The sequence below is a fragment of the Tympanuchus pallidicinctus genome, unplaced genomic scaffold (genome assembly GCF_026119805.1).
Source record: "Tympanuchus pallidicinctus isolate F22 unplaced genomic scaffold, pur_lepc_1.0 scaffold5, whole genome shotgun sequence".
NCBI lineage: Eukaryota > Metazoa > Chordata > Aves > Galliformes > Phasianidae > Tympanuchus > Tympanuchus pallidicinctus.
Window position 1 is genome coordinate 36,795,086 of NW_026294769.1, and position 21,788 is coordinate 36,816,873.

Genomic DNA, 21,788 nt, shown 5'->3' on the forward strand with positions numbered 1-21,788 from the left:
TATCAGTGAAAATGACTTGACGTAGTCTCAGATCTCAGTATCTGTGATTCCAATTAGGAGTTTAATAAATGTTGAAACCTTTTAAATCTTTCATTTATTGATAATGTAACATGACAATAAGCAGTTGATGATGGTGGAGAAATTCAACAAGCATCTACTGTCTAGATTAATTTCTTTTTCTTTTTTCTTTTCTTTTTTTTTTCTTTTTGGTAGCTTGCAGAGCCTGCATCTGTGCCCCACTGCATGTTTAACTTCAGAGAACTCATTATTAGTTCCTTTGTGCTCTAGCAATTTTCATCCTTCATAGTCAGAATTGGGCAACCAATTTTAAAGAATTTCCATGCACAAAGGAGTAATAAACATACTTTCATTTCTTCATACTCCAATAAGAAAGCCAATTCTGCTTAAAAACATAAAAGATGAAAACATTGGAGGTACGCATTTAGCATTGCTTTATTTTACATTCCTATAGAAAGCAAAAATAAGTACTTTATTAATCTGAAGACAAAATATATGTCTGGCTAACCTTGGAAACTTCTGTGATTAGGAAGTTTGATAGTGAATTGTAAGAGATACAGACTTCAGTTTTACACCTGCACTTCTCAAAATGTGTTGGAACCTGGATTCTTTCTCTTTTGTATATGGCTTTGCTGGCTGATGTTACTGACTGGTGTTAGTCCATAGGGAGCATGAATAGATATCTGGTATCTGAGGGACATCTGATAGATATTTTCATAGCTTATTCTTGAGAAGTATCTATGATATACCATGCTACCTCTGTAGTATATGTAGTGTAGTTCCTGGTGCTACAATAAAAAGCTACAGTAAGAGTGAACCAACTTATCACAGTGAATAAATAACTGAGCTTACTTGTGGAGAAGCTGTCCTTTTCATCATATAGGTCTCCTACGGATTCACATCTGATGCAGTCTGCTAAGTCATTTGTTCACACAGCTGCCAATCTTGTGAGTTTTCTCATGTATCCTTTCACTACAGAAATATTTTCTCTGGATGAGTCTTGCAAATCTCTGAAAACTCCTCAGTGTTAAAGTACTGTAAGAAGCACTGCTGAATATCAGAAAATGCACTTCATGCCTTCTGGTTTTGCAACATCCTGTTAGTAGCTTTGAAGGTAGCAGTCTGAACATTTCAAGGAGATACAGATTTATGCAAAGGTGTAAGAAGCTTACATGCTGCTGTCTCGTTGCTTCCAGATCATCCAGTTCTTGGGTGTTTTTAAGATATAAACCTGTGATACTGTATTTACCATAAATGAACAGACAGTCTTTGCAGAAAAAGTAGAATTTATTTAATACAGCTGTTAAACAATGCATTTCTGTGTAATTCTGTCTGAAGTTGTCAACTGTTGAAATTCAAGTCAACTAAAACTGCTTAGATAACTATATGCCTTCTCCAGCAATTCTCTCTTAAATAAAATTATTTATTTTTGTTTTCCAGACTGTTTTGCCATATGAAACCAACAGGAAATTGTAACCCAAAGTAAGTGGAAACTGATACCAAACTAGGTCATTATCAGAATTCCATACAATTATATTTACTGGGCTTTGTTTGTTTTTGTTTTTGTGGAAGTTACCTTGATTTGAAACCTTAAAAAAAGGTCAGATTTTGCTCCTAGTTATACAGGATTTACATTTTTAGCTATGACAGAACTTTGGCAGTGATACATGATGACTGGGATTAATTTAGAAATACGGGTATGCTTTTGGACCATAGCTACTTCCTTTTCAGGATGGTTAATTGCAGTCAGTCACTTTTTCTTGTCTTGAGAGCTGCTTGCTGAAAAAAATCAATCTGTAGACTTGCAGTCTACTGAAATTTTGGAATATTCTGTCCTTCATGTAGGCCAAAAATAAAATTGGCTCAATGCAATTAAAAATCTTATTGATGGTTAGAACGTTAATTGTTTTCTCTACTCCAGTTTACTTAATTTAAATGTTGTCTTCAGAGTATAGGATATAATGCAGAATTAATTAGTGTAGAATTTAATAATCGTTTGGCCGATGATCATAGTCTCTTCCTTTCTGGACTTGTACCATTCATTTTAAGAAAAGGATTACATTTAATGAAGCAAATGTGTTGTTTTTTATGACCATTTTCTGTAGATGCTATTTTCCAAGAAGAGATCATGACTGAAAATAATCTAAGCATACTGGTTTTGTAGGTTAAATGTTTTCAGGGAATATCATAATTAGAAATTTTGAAGTCACAATTTTATGGTTTTGATTTATTTTCCCTTTAAGCACTTCTGTCTTTTTCAGGCTATAGGAGCTTTCTGTCTATATCAGCAAATTAAGAGCCATTTATGTTTCTGAATGTGAATTAAGAATCCTATAGAGCAAAAATCTGCTGCGTAATCATCACTGATGAAAAAGAGATGATGAAATATTTTGTACTTGTAGACATCTTTAAGATTGTTTTTTCTTTTTTCTAACATAATACACATTTTCCCTTCAGTGCTTGTTTTTAACCAGTGATTACCAGCTCCCCAACAGAGCTTCTGCAGCCCCAGTAATAGCATTTTTTTTCTGAGTCACATTAAGAATTACTTCTTTGAACTCAGCTTTCATATGTTCTCCAGGCATAAGGCCTCTTCCCAAGGAAAAGGTGGATTTGGCTGTTTCAGTAGTGAATTTCACTCTTTTGATTAGTATTTACATCCTGCAGCTAGCAAAGTATTTCTATGTGTGTACATTCACGTACTGGAATCATGACAATAAATTTATGGAGGAAACCTATCAGTTTTATGAAGAATATGAATTTTGCAAAATTACATTTTATAATTCCACTTAAGATGCAGAGATTTAAAAAAAAATAGTTTATCACTGTGGTAATAATAAAAAAAAGAATTTCCTGCAAGACAGAGCTTACATATAAATAATGAGTGCAAATGCAAATAGGACTTAATAGATCTGAATTGTCTAATAGTCACTAGTTACTGCTCAGTGCTTTCAGTTTTTCTGTCAAAACAATCTCAACCAAATATGGACAAAGCCATCATATTAAAAGAAAAAACAAAAACCACATAGTACGCATATTGAGTGTCTGATGCTTGATACGAAGTTTTAGGTTTTCTTTAATGTGGGTATTTTTTAAAGTCTAGTTTTGTCTTGTTAAGGCATTGCTGAATGTACTTAAATTGAAGTATTTTGAAGTCGTTATCTGTGCTACACCCTGTTTTGACAAGTTTAATGAACAGGTTATAAATATTTTCAATAGCTCTTCAGAATGCTCTGCGACTCCCTTGTTCATTTTCTTGTTCATTTTCTTATTCGTTTTACTTATAAAAGAGTCTCTCAGGAATAGGACTTTTAAAATGTAATACATGCCATATTTTGTTGGAGTGCAATGCTGGATTTAGTTCTTATTAATGCAAATAAGAAAAGAAGAAAAAAAAGGAAGCTGAAATTTAATTTACATGAAAACTAGTATTCAAAAAAGGTGATGTATTAGGAAGAAAAAAAAAAAGGTTGAAATGAGACCAATCTGTCCAGTTGTTCCCTACAGCATGAGATCAGCTGTTCTTGAACCACTCCTTGAATATTTTTATTTATATAATTCTTGGAAAAAAAAAAGAAAAATTAGGGTAGAATACATCTAGCAACAGAAGTTCACAGTTCTCATAGGCAATTGATTTCTGTGAACTGATGAATGGTTTTGCTACTGGAAAATTCTTATGTCATCTTCGTTGTGATTTAATCTCGTACTTCTTATCTTACATTAAACATGGACAGCAGCTTGTTTCTATTCTCTTTGTTCTTTTTTTATGTACATATATACGTAAGTTTATGTGTGTATACAAGATATCTAGATGCACAATTTTTAATATATGTGCATATATTATGTATATATATGAGAAAATTGAGATTCAGTCTTCTTCGTTCATGACTAGGAAGACTTGAATTCTCAGAGTCTATGGGTCATATTTTTGTATGTGTCGCCATTCATACTGCTGTCCTCTGAGCTGTCACCATCTGCTTTATGTTTGTTTTTTAATGTTTTGTACCTAAAGCTGTAAAGAGCAGATAACAGGGGGATGTAGTAGTGTTTGAGCAGATTGGTGGAAATGATGCTCCTATATTGTAGTTGTCTCTGGCAATGTATACTAGGGAAACTTTGATTCAGCTGTGCCAGCATGGCCTTCTGTTTCTGGAATTAAAATGATAACTCTGCTAATAACTAATGTTGAGGGAGAATAGAATCACAGGTCAGTCTTTAGAGTAAAGAACTGTACGTAGGTACTAACATTATTATTGAAGTTATTTCAGATGTTGCACGGGTCTTATGATATCAAGCAGAAAAAGAAAAAAGAATTCAGTGCAGCACAATGGGATACCTGTTCTCCCTTTGGCTTTGCCTTACGTTTTTGTTTCTTTGGTAGTTCCTTTCATTTGGGTAAACAGTCTTGCTGTAAGGTGAAGCTTCTTTTTTTTTTTTTTTCCTGTACCCTGCGTGTATTACGCAAAGACAAATTATGTCTTTGTGGAATATACAACCTCAGTAAAGTTTTCAGTAAGGATAAGTCTGTCATTAAAATAGTGATTTTGAATCTGCGTTTGTTGCTCTATTTTTGCAACTTAGAAGGCTGATGAATTAAGCTAAGCTGCAGAAATCCTATTTCACATTTCGTCCTTATTGAAAGATCTAAATTGCTTTTCTCTGTCAGATAAATTCCAAAGTAGGCACATATAATCAAGGTAATGAACATAATGTATTTTCAGTTGTGGATATTTTTCAGCAGGTCTCTCATACCTTAAAAGTCTGCAGCTGAAAAACATAATTGCAATTCTCTATTTTAATTCTAGCATATTATCTCACCTTCTTTGTCTGTTTTTAGGTACTCATTTAGTGATTTCTTACATGTTGCTGGATTGATATTGTTGTTTGATATCCCACTGATTTCAGTGGGAGACCATGCAAGCACAGCAGCCTACCAAATGTTGATTGGTGCCCTTGGGAGCTCTAGTTCCCCTAGGCAATGACTGCCTTGAAAGTGCATTACAGAAAGAAGATGCAGAGATACTTCTGAAGTTCAGCATGTTAGAAGTGCCACAATAGAAACTTTACCATACATATTTAAAGACTAATGCAGTCCTTTAAAATATAATTGCTCATGTATCAAAACAGCTACATACTTCTATTGTATAATTTTTTTATTATGGCAAAATCACCCTCTTCTTAGTAGTGAAGTCACTAATATACACTGTATGCAGTAAAAGATACCTGTGTTAAAAAACTGGAATATATAGAAAAACTGAGACAAAATGAAAAAAAGAGGACACCTTCATTTCACTCTTAGTTCAGAGCTTAAAAAATGACAAGGAATTGTATGAAAGTGCAAATTGCTACCAGGCTAATACTAGAGTTTCCTAAGTCCTCCTAAAACCTGTGCAGGTTGTCAGAGGCTTTTATATGATGTGAATCAGGTTTGAAGCATTTTGAAGAAACAAAAAGGCTGACAGGAAATTAATTTCTAAGTACAAAATAAATTAAACATTGAGACTACTATTCTGGTTTCTTTATTCATAGAGGAAAATCTCAATGAATGCTGCAGATATTAATAACAGTTGAATGTAATGAAGAATAACGCCCATATTTTGGGATTACTCATCTCTTGTCTATTTTCATATCTGCTAAAAGATAAATACGCTGTCCTAGAGTTCACAAGTTTTTCATATTTAAATTATTCATATTTCATATTTAGTGCTGTAATTTACAGATTTTTTTCATTTTTTAATTTACATTTGTGGAAATTTTATTTCTTTGATTGCTTCATTTTAGAATTTTTCCTTGGTTAAAGCTTTCTCCATCAAAACTGGTTACAGAACTGCAATGTGTAGAGATCTCAAGTATTGCTTCCATACTAAGATTTTGTAGAAGGAAAAAAATGCTTCTAGATATTAAACCGTGTCCTGGTAAGTGCAACTTGGAAAATAATATGTCCATTAGAGAGCTCAGAAGAAAGTCTGTAACCGCCTTACTTGTACATGGGACACTGTGGTCAATGGCATCGTTGCTAATAACACCTCTGGAAATATAAACACAACACACACCTGAAAGCAGGATCCTTTCCTTACTGAAATAGGAAAAAAAAAAGCCTGAGGGAGCATTCAAACATGGAAATTCTCAGTGCATCTGAGAGAACTGAGAGACTTCCTTGTAAATTTAGAAATATTTCAGTTCCACATAACAAAAGCGTTTCTGTAAGCGGGAGAGCATGAGATTGCTTAGGGGGCTGGAGCTAGCATGCATGCTAGTATGTATTCGTGAAATCGTTAGGCAGCTCCTATAACAAAAGTTCCTGTTATGTGTAATCATTTTCTGTGCTGTGTGGGAGGAGCCCTTGTACAACCAGAAAATGCAAAAAATGGCCCATATGAAAACATTCTAACTGATGCTTTTTTATTATAATAAGTTGAATGTATTTTCATATAATGGTAGTGTGACTGATAGAATTTGAGAATATTTTAAGAAAATTACAGTTTTTCTTATTAAGGCTTTTAGCATGTTTTCTATCCACCTCCATTTCAGCTGTTGTCCGCTCTGACTGAATCAGATTGTCCATCTATGTCACTTTCCTCCTGCTGTGTTTATTGCTTGCCTATTGCTAAAGTAAAGAGAGTGACTAGGATGCAAACATTACAAAGAGAGATGGTTCTAAAACACTGATTGCTGATCAAAAGCTTCCGTGAACGATCATAAATATTTATTCTCCCAAACTGAAATAGAGTGACAGAAAACTGCAAATAGTTTTGTATGTGTGAGAGACTTATCTGAGTTTAGTCCCAGGAGGAGCCTTATAGTGCAGGTGACAAAACGTAGATTATTAAAGTTTTAAACTTTAAAAATTCACATTTATTTTAAAAAATGGGAATGATCTCCATTTTATTAATTTTAATCTCTGAAAAGAAGCATATGTGAGGTTTAAATTTAAAATCTAAAACCAGCATTGTTATGAAGTTGAGTCAACATTAGTGGATATAACAGTGCAAAATATTGTTTTCTTTACATTTGATAACGTGGTCATTTTTACTATTTCTCCCTTTCGTTACTTCTTATCTGTACATGAGGCATAATGAATGATGTGTTCTTTTGGAAGTCTGAACTGAAGTTATTTCTGTCCAAGTATTTTGAGAAGCAAGACAGATTATGACAGAAGTCCATTTGATTACAATAGAAAAATGTGATATTATGATACAATAAGTGAAAGAATTATTTATTTTTATTTGCTTTATGTGAAGATAGATAGTGTGGCTAATGGCGTATAGGCTGTTCTGCAAAGGACAAATTCAGAAAATCCTCTCACAACAGCAGTCCCTATAATATACTCTTGCAACCGTTCGCATAAGTGAAAACATGGAGTTTTAGTATCTTAACTGTACTGCTGCATAGAATGCCACTCTACTTGTTGTAAAATCAGAGGTTTGGGGATGGTTGCTTAGTTCTCTCAGTTGCTATATCTTTATGGAGTGCAATGACAGTGTGAAAATATGAGATTCAGTACATTTTTGTTAACCGAAAATAACCATTGAGAAATGTGAAGTCTTTGGTGTTTTTGAAGGTAATTGAGAGGTTTCCACTGCGATCAGAAGAGAGAAAATTTCATCTGCAAAATTCTGAACAAGGAAGTAATTACTTTTAAATTAAAAATAGTCTGTGTCCGGTAGATTTCTGCAGGGTTTATAAAAGGAAACGTTTAGGAAAAAATAAAATATAGTATAAACTATTAAGCATGTGACTGATACTGTTCTGTACAACATCCTTGTTTCTAAATTAGAGAAACATGGATTTGATGGATATATCACTGAGTGGATTAAGGAATTGGCTGTATGGTCACACTCAAAGAGTTGCAGTCAACAGCTCAGTGTCCAGGAGGAGACCAAATGAGGTGACTTTCCTCAGCAGTCTGTATTAGGATCAGTATTACTTAACATCTTTGTTAGTGATGTGGTCATTGAGATTGAGTACAGCTTCAGCAAGTTTTCCAGCAATACAAAACCATGCTGTCAACATGCTGTGGACATGTCAACACATCCAGAGGGACCTTGTCAGGCTTCAGGGGTGGGCCTGTACAAAACTCAAGAAGTTCAACAATGCCAAATATGAAGTCCTGCACCTGAGTTGGGGCAGTCCCAAGCACAAATACAGGTTGGGCAGGGAATGGATTGAGAGCAGCTTTGAGGAGAAGGACTTGGGGCTTTTGTTTCATGAAAAGCTTTGCATGAAGTGGCAGTGTGCACTTGCAACCCAAAAAGCTAATTTTATTCTGGGCTGAATCACAAGAAGTGTAGCTGCTGGTCAAGGGAGATGATTGCATCCCTCTAATCTGCTTTTGTGAGATCTGACCTGGAGTACTCTGTTCAGCTCTGGTGCCTGCAGCACAAGAAAGACATGAAGCTCTTGGCGCAGATGTCGAGGAGGCCATGAAGATGACCAGAGGGTTTAAACACCTTTCCTATAAAGAAAGATTGAGGGAGCTGGGTTTGCTCAGCCTGGAGACAAGAAAAAGAATGTTCTGGGGAGACTTTGTAGTAGCATACCAGCACTTAGAAGAGATCTACAGGAAAATTGGGAAGAGACTCTTTAGTAACGAACGTAGTGATAAGGGACAAGATAATGACTTTAAGCAAGAGGACATTGAGATATTACACATCATTCTTCACTATGAGGATAATGAGGCACTGGAACAGGCTGCCTGGAGTGTTGTGGATGCTGGATATTGAAGGTCAGGTATGATGGGGTTTTGGGCAAACTGATCTGATGGAAGATGTTCCTGCTTGTGACATGGGGTTTGGAAGTAGTTTTCTCCAAGGCATCTGATACTCGGCTCAAACTTTTGCCTTCATTACAGAATCACAAAATTGTAGGGATTGGAAAGAACCATCTGGAGATCATCTAGCCCAAACTCCCTGCTAAAGCAGGTTCTCCACAGTAGGTTATACAGGAAAGCATCCAGGTAGGTTTCGGATATCTCCAGAGAAAGTGACTCCACAACCCCTGTAACTAGACTCATCTAAGTGCTTTGTAACCCTCAAAGTTTTTTCTCATGTTCATATGGAACTTCCTGTGTTCTGGTTTGTGTCTGGCATCCCTTGTCCTGTCACTGGGCACCATTGAAAAGAGCCTGGCCCCATCCCCTTGACGCACACCCCTTAGATATTTCTATGTGTTGATAAGATCCCCTCTCAGCCTTCTCTTTTCCAGGCTGAACAATCCCTGGTTTCTCAGCCTTTCCTTATAAGAGAGATGCTTCAGGGCCTCATGAAGATGATTAACTTTGTAGCCCCCCACTGGATTCTCTCCCATAGTTGCCTGTTTAACTTCAAAATTATGAACAGTAGTGATATCGTAAGTAATACTATAAATTGTTATATTTCCAATTATAGATAAGGTGTAGCTAACTCATTCCATATTCAGAGTAAATCTTATTGATTATGGAGTTTTAAATACACAAAATAAATGCTTTTACGATCTTTAGAAAATTAGTGTTAGACATCACTATATACAAAATAAAGACGTTGTGCTTTCAGTTGCACTGCTATAAAGTTACTTTCTTCTCACTGAATGCTATATTTTATACTACAGCTTGATATACAGCATATATTTAAAAAATAATAATAGCACTTAGGTTTGGCTTTACTGCTTTCAGTCATTTTCCCTTTCCCAGTGAAACTTGTCAGTATTATTGTAATTATCTTGCACAGGTTTTTATTCATGTAAATGTTTTTCTTTGTGTTGTTGATGCAAAGTTCCTTTAACTGTTGTCATAGAAGTCAACTTTTTCATAGAAACAACTTTTTATATAGTCACTTGTGCAGTGGTTGGCTGTACAGTCATTGCATTTCCATGAGAACGTCTCACCCCATTCAGCTGAGCAACACTGAGTCTAAAGAGTGATTATCTTTCACTCCAGGGCAACTGTTTCTGTGGCATGTGAGGAAACGGGCAATGTACTTGTGTAAATTAATATGAATGAGCATTTGGAGGGTGAATGAAATTATTACGGAGCATTTATATTATGTCATTGCTGAAGGCACTGAGCAATCCTCCATAATTGTAGCCATAATTCCAGACATAGCAATATTTTAAATTTTATGGCATATATCATTCCTTCAGTGAAAAAGAGAACTATTAAAAATCCTTTTTGGAATAAGCTGTATGACGTATAACAAAGTAAAAAAGTAAATAAATAAATTTTCTAATATTAAATACAACTTTTATATTTCAGACCATAGATGCATTCAACCTCATATCAAAAGACAAGTATCTCATTTATTTTTAGTAAATTGACTTAATATTTGCAAAATCATTGAGAGTTGCACAACTGTATAAGAGTAAGGTTTAGATGCACGCTACTTTTTCTTTTACTCCCATTTTCTCTTATCTTGAAGTGGCTTTGTTCACATGCTCTTTAGAATTCTCCGGTTTCTCTGTGTGTATGTCTGCCTGCTGTCCACTGCCACACTCAGAGAATAGTGAAGCTGGCTGAAGGGACAGTTTTCTGGTCTTTGGTAGCTAAAGACCACAGCCTGGTATGTTTAAAGGCTCTGTCATCGTTTTCCATTTATTGGAGTGTTTCTGAGTGCTGTGTCTGCAGAGATTCTTCAGATGTGGTATCCCCTCCCATTTGTGCTACAAAATCAAAAAGCATCACAAATGAAAATCTCAGACATAGCCAATGCTCCTTTTGCCTCCTCACTCATTCCAGTTTGATTTTCCCATATAGCCCTGGATCTGCAGCCCAGTCTGCAGTTTCTTACAGGCAGCAAGAAGAAAAAATCATTCCTTAAGAAAACTGTATACGAACACTGCCACAGTCTGCTTCGGTCCCAGTACCAGGAGTAAAGTGGATCCATCTGTCAAGTCTTTACACCTTTTGCTTCCTCTATTCTCACCCATTTGTGTAGTATGAGTATGTCCCATACAGCCAAGGGCAGTGGTGTGGTTTCAGTGGGACAGTGTAAACACAATTCCTGCCTTGTGTCTTTATGTTGTCCTGTTATTTATCTTTAAATTCTTTCTTCTGTCCCTTTGCTTTAAAAGTCATTCATAGGAATTTAGGAGCATGGAAGGGAGTGATTTCTGAGGTGTTGTGCAGCTTGGTATTTATCTCTGGATGCCCAGCTATCTGTGTCTGTGTGCCAAGGAGTTAGGCACAATGAGAGACAAACCTGAGCTGCCAAGCTCATAGTTCTTACCTCATGGTGAGAACTCAGCTGAATTAATGAATTTTCATGCACTAAATGGTATTCTGAACCTCAACCAAATCCTGCTGTGCTTAATTTCCTTTACTGATCCCCTTTTTCCTATAGCAGATAAAAGTTAATAGCTTGTTGTTAATCTTAAATGAGCTTCTTAACTGATATTTCTTAGTTGCAGAACTGGTGACCTTTCAGTTTTGGGTAGGCAATTGTGAGTTAACATGAAGACACTGAAACCAACAGTAAATTATTTGTGTTATCTGTTTCTGGTAGGCATTAAAATGTCTTCTGATTTACTTCTGCACCTGCTTTTCATGACTTCTGGCATTTGGATTTTGAAGCCAAATGTGACATGCAGATAGGAGTTTCTATTTATTTATTTGGAATTTATTTGGTGAAAATAATGAAAAAAGGAAGATATTCTTCTGCAATGTAATAACTGACATTAGAGTTCTTCATTCTCTGAACCCTGTGTTTCAACAGTTTATGGGCTGGTTCACCCCAGTTCCATGACTAGCAGAGTGGGGGAGCCACAACCCAGTAAAGGGAAAAGGGGAAAAAAGGGAAAGGGTAGGGAGATGGGCCTGAAAACAAAACAGCAGCAATGATCTAAGGAGAAACAAACTAATTTACTAAATAAGGTATTGGAATGCAAGATAACACACCGTAATACAATAAAATACAGTATAATTAGAATCAAAGCTGGTAAATAAAAAAAAAAAAAAAAAAAAAAAGAGACCGTCCAAAAGCCGAAGGCCTTACTTTAATTCTGAGATGAGATGTTCAATTGGGGTGAGCAGAAGGAGAGAGAGAGGTCTCATGACTTTGCCAGATGTTTTATCTCCTCTCTGAACACAAAGTCCTCTGGGAATGTAGTTCTTCTCTTCTGGGACAGGTGCCCAGAACTGGAGCATTAACTCTTTAACTCCCAGTGCATGATGTTATGATGTGAAATACTGATAACCAAAAAATCATAAAAGATCACATCCATGGCAGAGACTGTAGAAACGTTTTAAACAATGCATTAATTTTATGTAAAATGTTTATACTGACTTTTTAAATAAGATTCCTTTCCATAATTGGCATTATTGTCCAGACAATTCTTATGAGAACTTTCTGATGTTTCTTACTGGCTTTCGAAAGATGCTTTTTAGCATTCAAGAATTGTATGTATTTGGTCCAATTTGTATACCATACCTTCCTTGACAGGTGGTTCCAGGCTCTCTGTGTGGTCTTCCAGTGCTTAATTTCAGCCTGGATTGCCAGGGCAGCACGTAGTAAGTATGTGCTGAACATGACTGACATTGATTGCTATTTTTGCTGAGCATCAGTAAAGAGCAGCTAGGCTCTGTGCTACTTAGTGCTGTGGAACAGAAATGTGGATCTGGATCACCATGATGTGTTTAACATCTAAGCAGTTCAAATCTTCTAAATTGAATTCTAATTCTGCTGCAGCAAGCTAGTCCCGACAGTTTCATGAAATGTGAAAAGAGAGGTAGTTGAGGAAAAGAAAGGAGTATTAGTCAGTGCTCTAATTTAAGGGCCCTCTGAATTTTGATCTCAAAGTAGCACATTTTCAAGATGCTTTAATCCATGTTTTAGAACAGTATCTCTGCAGATTTCTAGCTGAGAGATTTCAGAGCAAGAGTATAGAGAGGTAAAAATTCACTTTGTTCCCAACTTAACAAGAAGCACGGGAGCAATTTCTCAAATCTGTTTCGTTGTTTAAAGAACAATCATCATATCATTTCTCACTGTAATAGTTTAAGGACAGTTAGCTGCTAAGCGTTGCCAGGTTTACTATGCATCTTTTTCAGAAGTTATAGAAAATGAAGTATTTGCCAAATTGGCTGGATTGAAATCATATGTAAAAACATACAAACCCTACAAACATAAAACTGTAAGTGATAAGTTTCATCCTGGCACAACTCATCTGTCAAATGAGCTGCTTATTGAGAAACAATTTATTTTAATGACCTTACACAGCAGTCTACAGTGTCTCACTTCTTTCAGTGTTTCTTCCTTTTCTGAAGCAGGAACTTTTTTGGCATTTTGTAGGTCAGTTTTTAAATGTTCTCTGACTGATGTCTTGTCAAGTTTATGTTACATCACTATGTAAGTGTCTAAAATTGTGCATACTTGAGCAGTTTTTGTTTGGCTTTGTTTACGATGTGGAAAAGGCAGTCTGCTCTATTAATCTAGTGTCATTTTGTTTTCTGTTTTTGAACTACTCTCAGACTTTGGTAGATGATTCTTGTATCCAGATTTAAAAGGAAGAAGGAGAAAGAAGTTTATATAAATTTCCTGAGTATATTAGATTAAATGATTTAGATTTGTCAAAAAGTTGATAAACATGATACCTCATCTTCAGAATTTGGAAATGAGAAAAGCTATAGTGCTTGAAATATTTGGAGCAAGAGAATTTGCAGCACGGTCATTCAGTTGAAGCTTTTAAGTATTTGTGTAGTATACTTCTAATAGTGTCTTCTTATTAAATATACAACATTCAGCTTTTTTTTTTTTTTTTTTTTTTTTTTTTTTTTTTTTTTTTTTTTTTGCGTAAGTTTCAGACATAAGTCATGGCGATTTGAATTTTGGAAGAACAGTGGCAGAAAATGAGACCAAGATCTAATATAACTTGTGAAATGTTAGAGTGAGCGAGAAAAATTTAAAAAGAATAATAGAGAAAATATGGACAGGTTGTGGAGGTGGTGAGATAACACTCCTGGAAAAGATTGGAAAATATGAGAATTGAGAGGGATAAATTAGTAAATATTTTATCTTTTTATTATTTTCCAGCTTGTTGGTATTTTTACCTCTATGCAAAACAGTGCAAATCATGACTATTTCCAAGGAACTTAAGATGAAACTTAATACAGAGAAAAAATAGTTCATTCACACATAACATACGGATTAGAATTTAAGCTTTGTCATGATCCAAATATCTTGTATGAAAAAATAATCAGTTAAAATACTATGTTGATTTTATGTTGGTTTTCTTGTTTATTCTCCTAAATCACCTCTGCTGAAAGTGAAAGTCAAGGAGAGAACATCATAAAATATATTCCACATGATTAAATTCAATAAAGTGCAAAGGAATTACAGTTTTGAAGTATGTGCTCTGTTAATGAAATCCTGAAAATTACTGTAGTGAAGAGAGACTTTTTAAAGTCTTGTGGCTGAAATCACATCATAATTTTACTAAAAGATTTTAGGTTAGATATTAGGAAGAAATTCTTTACTCAGAGAGTGGTGAGGCACAGGTTTGGGCTGCTCAGGGAGGTTGTGGATTCCTTACGTTCAAGGCCAGGTTTGATAGGTTCCTGAGCAGACTAATATAGAAGCTGGCAACTCTGCCCATGGCAGGAGGCTTTGAACAAGATGACATTTGGGGTCTCTTCCATCCCAAGTGATTCTATGATCTATCATCTCTGATGATCAGGGGACTCTCACGCATATCTGTAGAGGGTTGTAAAGTATATTATAGCCTGGAATTAATCTTTTTTTTGTTGTTTTCTTTTTTTTTTTTTTTTAATTTATATATATATATCCCTTAAAACAAACAATACAAGAAGAAATCTAGAAGGAAAGCATGTAATACAGTTTCTAGATACATCAATATAACAAAGCTCTTTAATGTTAGATTTTGAAAAATAACTTCAGTGTTCTTTGAAGTGACAGCTTGAATGATACCTCAAGCAGTTAGACTAATTTATATTGGTTTTTAAGTACATTTTGCCATATTGATGGACTATATGCTCTACTATGCAGCCTTGTAAATAGGAAATTTCCCTCTCTGAAACTTTCCAGTAATTGTTGTAATAGCGTATGTCAGAGTTTGTACTTTATATTGCTCATGTGGGCTGTTTGAGATTCCTTGAGTTCTAAGGGTTGGTTGTCGTTCTACAAAAATGTCATCTTATATCTTTATAACAAGGACCAGTACTATTTATTTTTTATGATATACTCAACTGTGAAATTCAAATATTACCACCAAATTAGAAAGTCTCATTAAATCTATTACTTCTGGAAGTTAGCTAATCCCAAAATAATTTTGTCTTCATAATTTTTTTATACACAGGGAGAAGAAAACCCACCATAAGACTTCATTGTTGTGAAAGCTGAGTTCAGTAAGATATTTAAAATATATTTCTAACTTTAAATACTTGAGTACTTCTAATGCTGTTTTCACAAAACTGTTCCTTTGGAAGGAGGGAGGAAGAGAAAAATAGGAAGAAAGATCCTTGAAAAGACCAAAGTCTGCTCTCCTGATGTCCACAGTAGTGAATTTACTTTGCTTATCCCCTTCTGCACTAAGGAATGTGAACTTCAGCATTTCAGGGTCACTACAGCCAAGGCCACTATTGAGCTTTGCATTCCCCACCAGTCTCTCCATGCTGGTAAGAATGAGGTCAAGCATAACATCTCTTCTTACTAGCTCCTTTGTCACTTGGATAAGGAAGTTATCATCAACGTAATCCAGGAACCTTCTGGATTCAATGAAGGCCAGGGCTGCTTCTATCTATCTATGCTCTGTCTGACATCCAGGTCATATGCCCTGTACAGACCCTCATTGCAATGTCATCTATCCCTGCCCTCCATTTTATCTTGTCTCATAAGCTCTCAGATGGAGCTCCATACATTCTAGCTGCTCACTGACATCGAGGATGATACCTCCCTCCTTATCTACTCTTTCCTAAAAAGCCTGTATCCTTCCATTTCAGTGCTCCAGTCATGGAAGCCACCTCACTGTGTCTCTGTAGTGCTACTGACATCAAAGCCCTGCAAGCATGTGCGCAGCTCCACTTCCTCTTGTTTATTCCCCATGCTGCAAACATTTTCATAGAGGCATTTGAGTCCCTGATGAAGCTGACTTACTGTCTGTTGTCATTGAAGAGTTACTGTCTTGAGGGCTGACAAGTAACTGGCCCAGGGAAAGACAAATTGCTAAGCAGCTGAGTGTTATCAAATATACTGAAAAGGAATAAAACCAATGCAGTCTAGCGAAGTGTAATTTGGCAACTTGAGAGCATATATACCTCACTTTTCTGTGGGATAAATTCTGAAGATACAAGCTCTGGCATCCTGCCCTGTTCCATGAGGAACAAAATGATTCATTGTACTGGCAATTCTTAAATAATTTTTGAGGGGCTCACTGCAGCTGAAAGGTCCTCATAAAAATCCTGTACAGAACACTGCTCTCAAGATTGGGGCAGGGCTAGTCTGTTCACCTCTGGATAGGAAGAGCTAAATGTTTTTTTGTTTACTGAGTAGAAAGGCTTAGTGGCTGAATGTAATGATTGACAAACAGTACTCTAAATCCTTTGATAAACTCCTCTGTACATAAGAATGTGTGTTCTCATATGGCCTCGTGTCACAATAATCTGTCAGGTGTATTAGAAACGGAGGGAGAATTCAGTAAGGGAATATGCTCAGTGAAAGGCATCAGCAGAGGAAGCATATGCTTTTGATCCCAGATGGTGAAGGGTGGGATAACAAGGTTTACTCCTTAAATGGAAATCTGTTGAGGAATAAATTTAAAGATTATTTTGTTGTTTTTATTGGACAATACTGAACAGAACTGAAGTTTGCTTAAGACAGATTTGGAGTTTGTTTTCCTTTCTACTTGGTTTTCTTAGGCTCTAGAAAATATGAACTATAAAGAGAAACTTGGATATTTGCTTTTTCGGTCTTTGTGAGTACCATTAGGTCATTCCCTGCACGGACTGACATGGTAACTCACATGACATCATGCCATCTCTTTCACCACTGATGCAAGAATCAAAAACACTGTGGGTGAAAACTTGGATAGATATTTACTAATTGTCAGTCTTGTGAATCTTTCACAACTAATGTTCTTCTTTAATAGATAGGTTACAAAATCTCATAACAGCACAGTATATTTTATAGACTGACTATTACTGGTTGTTAGTAGTGCTGTATGAAAAACCACTGCTATAAAACACTAGCCAAAGCAGCAAGAAATGTAAATATTTCTCACTGAGGGAACCAATTTTTTAGGCAGTCTGATGGCTGCTAAAACAGTGGAGGAATACAAGAAGCTGGAAACAGTGCTGTTGCTAGGAGAGGTAATATAAGCAGATCACAGAAGAAATCTCAATTTCCAATGGTGAAGCATTTTCTAAACAGGGAAGCCTGTCTCTAATACCTTCTTTAGCATTCTAGTTTTCACCTCACTTTAACTTGAGCTCGATCTGTTATGCTCTGTGAAGAGTTCTTTGAAAATATGATGAAGTATCACAGACACAGCATGCATAGAATAGTATTTCTGAAGCTGGAACCTTCCCAAAGGATTTCCACTCAATGTCAGTATTTATACTTCACAAATTGTTTTGTTTGTTTGTTTGTTTGTTTTCCTACATGCATTCAAACGGAGGTAAAGCTATTTGATACCAGGGTGTCCTAAACTGGCTTATTCTCTAATATGTTCATTAATTGGCAAAAGGATTTATACTTTTGTGACTCTGGGTAACAGAGAGCCCTTGACATTTATTTTGCAGAACTCCTCCTAAGCCATCATTTCGCACTGTCTTCTATCAGTCTCATTTAACTTCTCTAGCATTTACTCTTGGTATGTCCTTGTGACTTACTCTGATGCCATTTCTGTCACACTGAAAGTAAGAGACCAGTCTTTTCCCTGGGCTATGCGGATGCCAACATTTTCTAAAAATAGTCATGTATTTTGTTCTGCTGCATGGTCCTAATTTAGCTGAGCTTCCTGCTTTAATCATTCCTCTGCGACAGGTTTGCCAAATCCCAGATCCTCAAACATACTGTACAGCCCCACAACACCCATATTCATTTCCTGCATCACTGTGTTCTGGTAACATCTGCTCATTCACTGTAATTCAGTGTGTCACTGGACATCTGTACAGTTTGTTCGCCTTATATCTCCCTCTTTCACTTGAATATTTCTACACTGATAAGGAAGCAATAGTGAGTCAGGTAGTACCCAAAGCTGCACTTAAGTAATTTGTTCTCAGTAGGCACGTCACAAGCAATGAACTTTGGTAGTTCTGGTAATTTTATGAAAACATTTTGAACTGTGGCACAGTTATTGTAACCATGTAACCGAAGATGTAAAGAAAGCATCTCTTAATGCATCTCTGACCTGACTGCTCTTCTCAGCTTTATTTCCTATAGCCAGCTCAACTCTGAGATTTGTGTTGTTTCCGTTTCTGCAAGATTAATCTTTGTTTTCCAGGGCTGAGAATGTGTGTGTTGGGGGGAGGTAGTGGGGGTGGGAAGGAGGAGGGAAAGAAAACCAATTGGGATCCTTCATATACCTGAAAAAATATCCCTTCACTATACCAATTAGAATATGGAATAGCATTGATGAAGAAAATAGTAAGATTAAACTTTGTAAATGTGAGTCTGATCAAGCTGACATTTATATAAGACCAGTTTTGAAAAAGAGTGTGTAATTTGGAATTCCAAATGATTTTATAAAACATACATTTATTTTCTCATCTCTCTGCAAGGTAAAGGTTTCTTTAATATTCATTTTCTAAAATTCATAACTTGTACCACTCTTTCCTTACTATTTCATTTCCTGTTCTCCATTTTCTTCTCTTTCAGATCTTTTTCTTTCCATGTCATTTTTCGTATCAGCAATCTCTTAACTCTTCTTTCACATTTTTCTTTTCCTTTTTAAAAATTATTTTCCTTTTTCCTAGATTTTCTCAGACTGGCACTATGTTGTATCTCTTAACATAGTCACATTCTGGACATAGAAGTTCATAGAAGTTTCTTTCTTGCTCCCATTGTGGGAAGATGTGCTGAAAAAGTACTGATACCTCATCCAGTTCCGGATGGAGTCTTTAAACTATGGCCTTTCTATTCCCTGAAATAGATTTTAAACTTAATAAAGAAACTGTGACCTGAACTCTGTCCTCTCCTCTCCTCTCTTGACTGAGAGTCTTGGAAAGTAAAACAAAGGGCAAAACTCCTGCTTAGCTTCGGTGACTGTATCTGAAATGCACAAGTTGTTCAGTACTATTTTAGTGTACCAATATAAATGCACACCTATTATAGCTGTGCAATTTAGTGACTTTTTTTTTTTTTTTTTTTAATCTGGAGATTGATTTACTTTCATTACTTATGTTTAAAATCTTTCAGTAAAGTATAAGCTGGAAAATACTTGAATTAAGCACAGCTATCCTCTTGGTACTGTCACTAGTAGGCTTGGAACCTGCAAGGCTACTATTACAGCTACTATAGCAGTCGCTGTGATATTCTGCTGCTTTTTGTGAATTTCCACAAAATGAATCTCCTAGTTTGTGTTATAAATGCAACTGGTTTCTGGCATGGAGAGTAGTTGCATAATGTAGCCTATATCGGTAGTATTTAACAGCCTTATCCTCCAATTAGGAAGGCTGCAAGAAAATTGCCTGTTGAGAATGATTGCATACTAATTACTCAACCATGTTGCCTCTTGTTTTGAAGAGTACTAACTGAAATGGATCAAGCCCATAATACATAACAGCATGTATAATAAAATACTAGCATTGCTTAATTTTAGTATTCTCTACTATAAAACAGGTGTAATACTGTCATGAGTATAGAATTTTCAGTGTTGATTTTTGGCTATTTCCTCTCTGGAAGCAAGTGCTTTATGGTGGTTACAGACTTTCACTTTCTCTCTCCTGAAGACTGTCTCTTTTGTCTCTTTTGTCGCTCACCTTGCCCATTGCCCAAAAGGTCCCCAATTGGTCTATCCAGGTTGCTCCTCTGTTTTGGCCTACAGAGTTTCCGCTTTCACTGATTTCTATTTTTGTTTACATTATTTCATTTTGTTTTATTTTTTGCAGAAGTGCAATTTAATCTGTCAAAATTCCAGGGTCTTTTGCAGACGTGGGAACTGTAAGGCTTTTCATAGCAAGACCAACAGCTTTTTTATTCCTCTGTTTATTAAGTAAATTAATATGCCAATCCTTACCTTTGTCTTCAGAGACAGCTTTTCTTTTTTGTCTATATTATTGCAAAAAAAAAAAAAAAAGATATATACTAAGAAGCATGTAATAATAAAAAACAAAACGTGTCTAAGTTACGTCTCAATAAAAAGATGGAGTTTTTGTGACAACAGTAGTTAGGAGTTACTAATATTAATCTCACATTAGTCTACATCATAATCAGTATCGTAACTATGTCCAAGACTTTATAGCCAAAGAAAAAATTCTTACAGCTTTCAGTTTCTGCCGTCCTGGCTCTCAGTGAGTTTAATAACACATTAAGTTAAAATCAAAGCAGAGCAGTAGTCAGTGAGGTAGAAAATTAGATAAACAAAATGACTAATTCCCATGAGGTGGGTAACTGATTAAATAGGGAGGGTTCCTGTAGCTGTCCACCCACATCTGCTGGCACTGGCATCATTGTCTGGTGGCTTTGTGTTCCTAAACCAGATGTTTTTACCACTAATCAGTGTTAATCTGAATCAACCTCTATTTTCAAGAGAGGACCAGACTGTATTTGGTATTTTTTTTCTCCTTATTTCTATACCTCTATGGCTGGCATTGTAGCCTCCAGAAGAGAACTGTGTGAACAGCTGGGATGACCACTTTTTCATCCCAATCCAATCCAGTGCCATACAGAACGATTTTCAGTGATGAATGCTACTGTTACAGAGAAAGAAAGAGTTGTTTTCTGATTAGTTTTAAATTTTCTCATAGGCTCCTTAAATTTGTTTATTTTAGTTTTGCAGTGCTTAAAGTGCTGTGGCATATTTTGCATATTTCAAGTTTTCTTATATATTTTGACAATGTATCACTGCAGGAGCATCCTGACAATAAACGAACATATGACAGTACTGCTATAAGTTCCTGCTTCCTGGAGTTCAGAGGAGTTATAGAGGCTTTCATTGCAATTACATAAAAACTCAACTGAAAGTTCTAATTATGCTGATTGAGTCAAGTTATTGATGTTTGTTTTCAGTAAGTATTGAATGTGCTATATCTGCTATATGTAGAAGTAACTGCTCTGAAAAAAGATATATATGATGAGAACTGCAAACCATGACTGTGGTATCTCTAATGGCTAGAAATACCTATATTGTGAACAGTATATTTGAAATAGGTTACTGTCTGTTTCTCTTAACCTGAGGAAAATTAATGTTCTAATGGTAGATACTGTCTTTATGAGTGACTTTGCAGATATGATACTGGAGTAGCAAAGTCAACAGTCCTTGGGAGTTCTCTGTAATGCATCTATGGTTTCATCATAGATGGCAAACAAATGGTGATTTTAATGATTTTAGTGGTGAGTATTCACTGTGTGTGAATACTTGTCATAGGAATTCTTGGATAGGAAAGCCACTGTTGAATATGGGGTCTGGTAACAGAAGCTGAGTTGCAGTTCTGACTTCAACCTGAAGCTGTGTAATGGTGCTTTAATTGTATTACTTTAAGTTGACCTTTGTTATTCTTTTTATTTTTTCCAAATTATTCATGTGATTAACTTGATTATTTATGGAAAACCTCTTAAGTTCATATGTTAGAAGAACAAAAAGAAAAAAAAACAACTATAAAAAAAGTTATTGACATTAAAGATCAA

At 35.7% G+C, this 21,788-nt stretch overlaps 1 protein-coding gene across 9 annotated transcripts in view; it reads left to right on the plus strand.

The window, feature by feature from the left end:
* Positions 1-21,788, plus strand: part of SNTG1 (syntrophin gamma 1) — a 325,426-nt gene that overhangs the window by 143,785 nt on the left and 159,853 nt on the right. For 6 of the 9 annotated variants that reach the window (XM_052704127.1, XM_052704124.1, XM_052704125.1 and 3 more), the window contains exon 2: positions 1,459-1,500. The exons of the other annotated variants lie outside the window; for them this stretch is intronic. The gene's annotated coding sequence lies outside the window, so the exon portion shown is untranslated. The remainder of the gene's footprint in view (positions 1-1,458; positions 1,501-21,788) is intronic. 9 annotated transcript variants of the gene reach the window in all.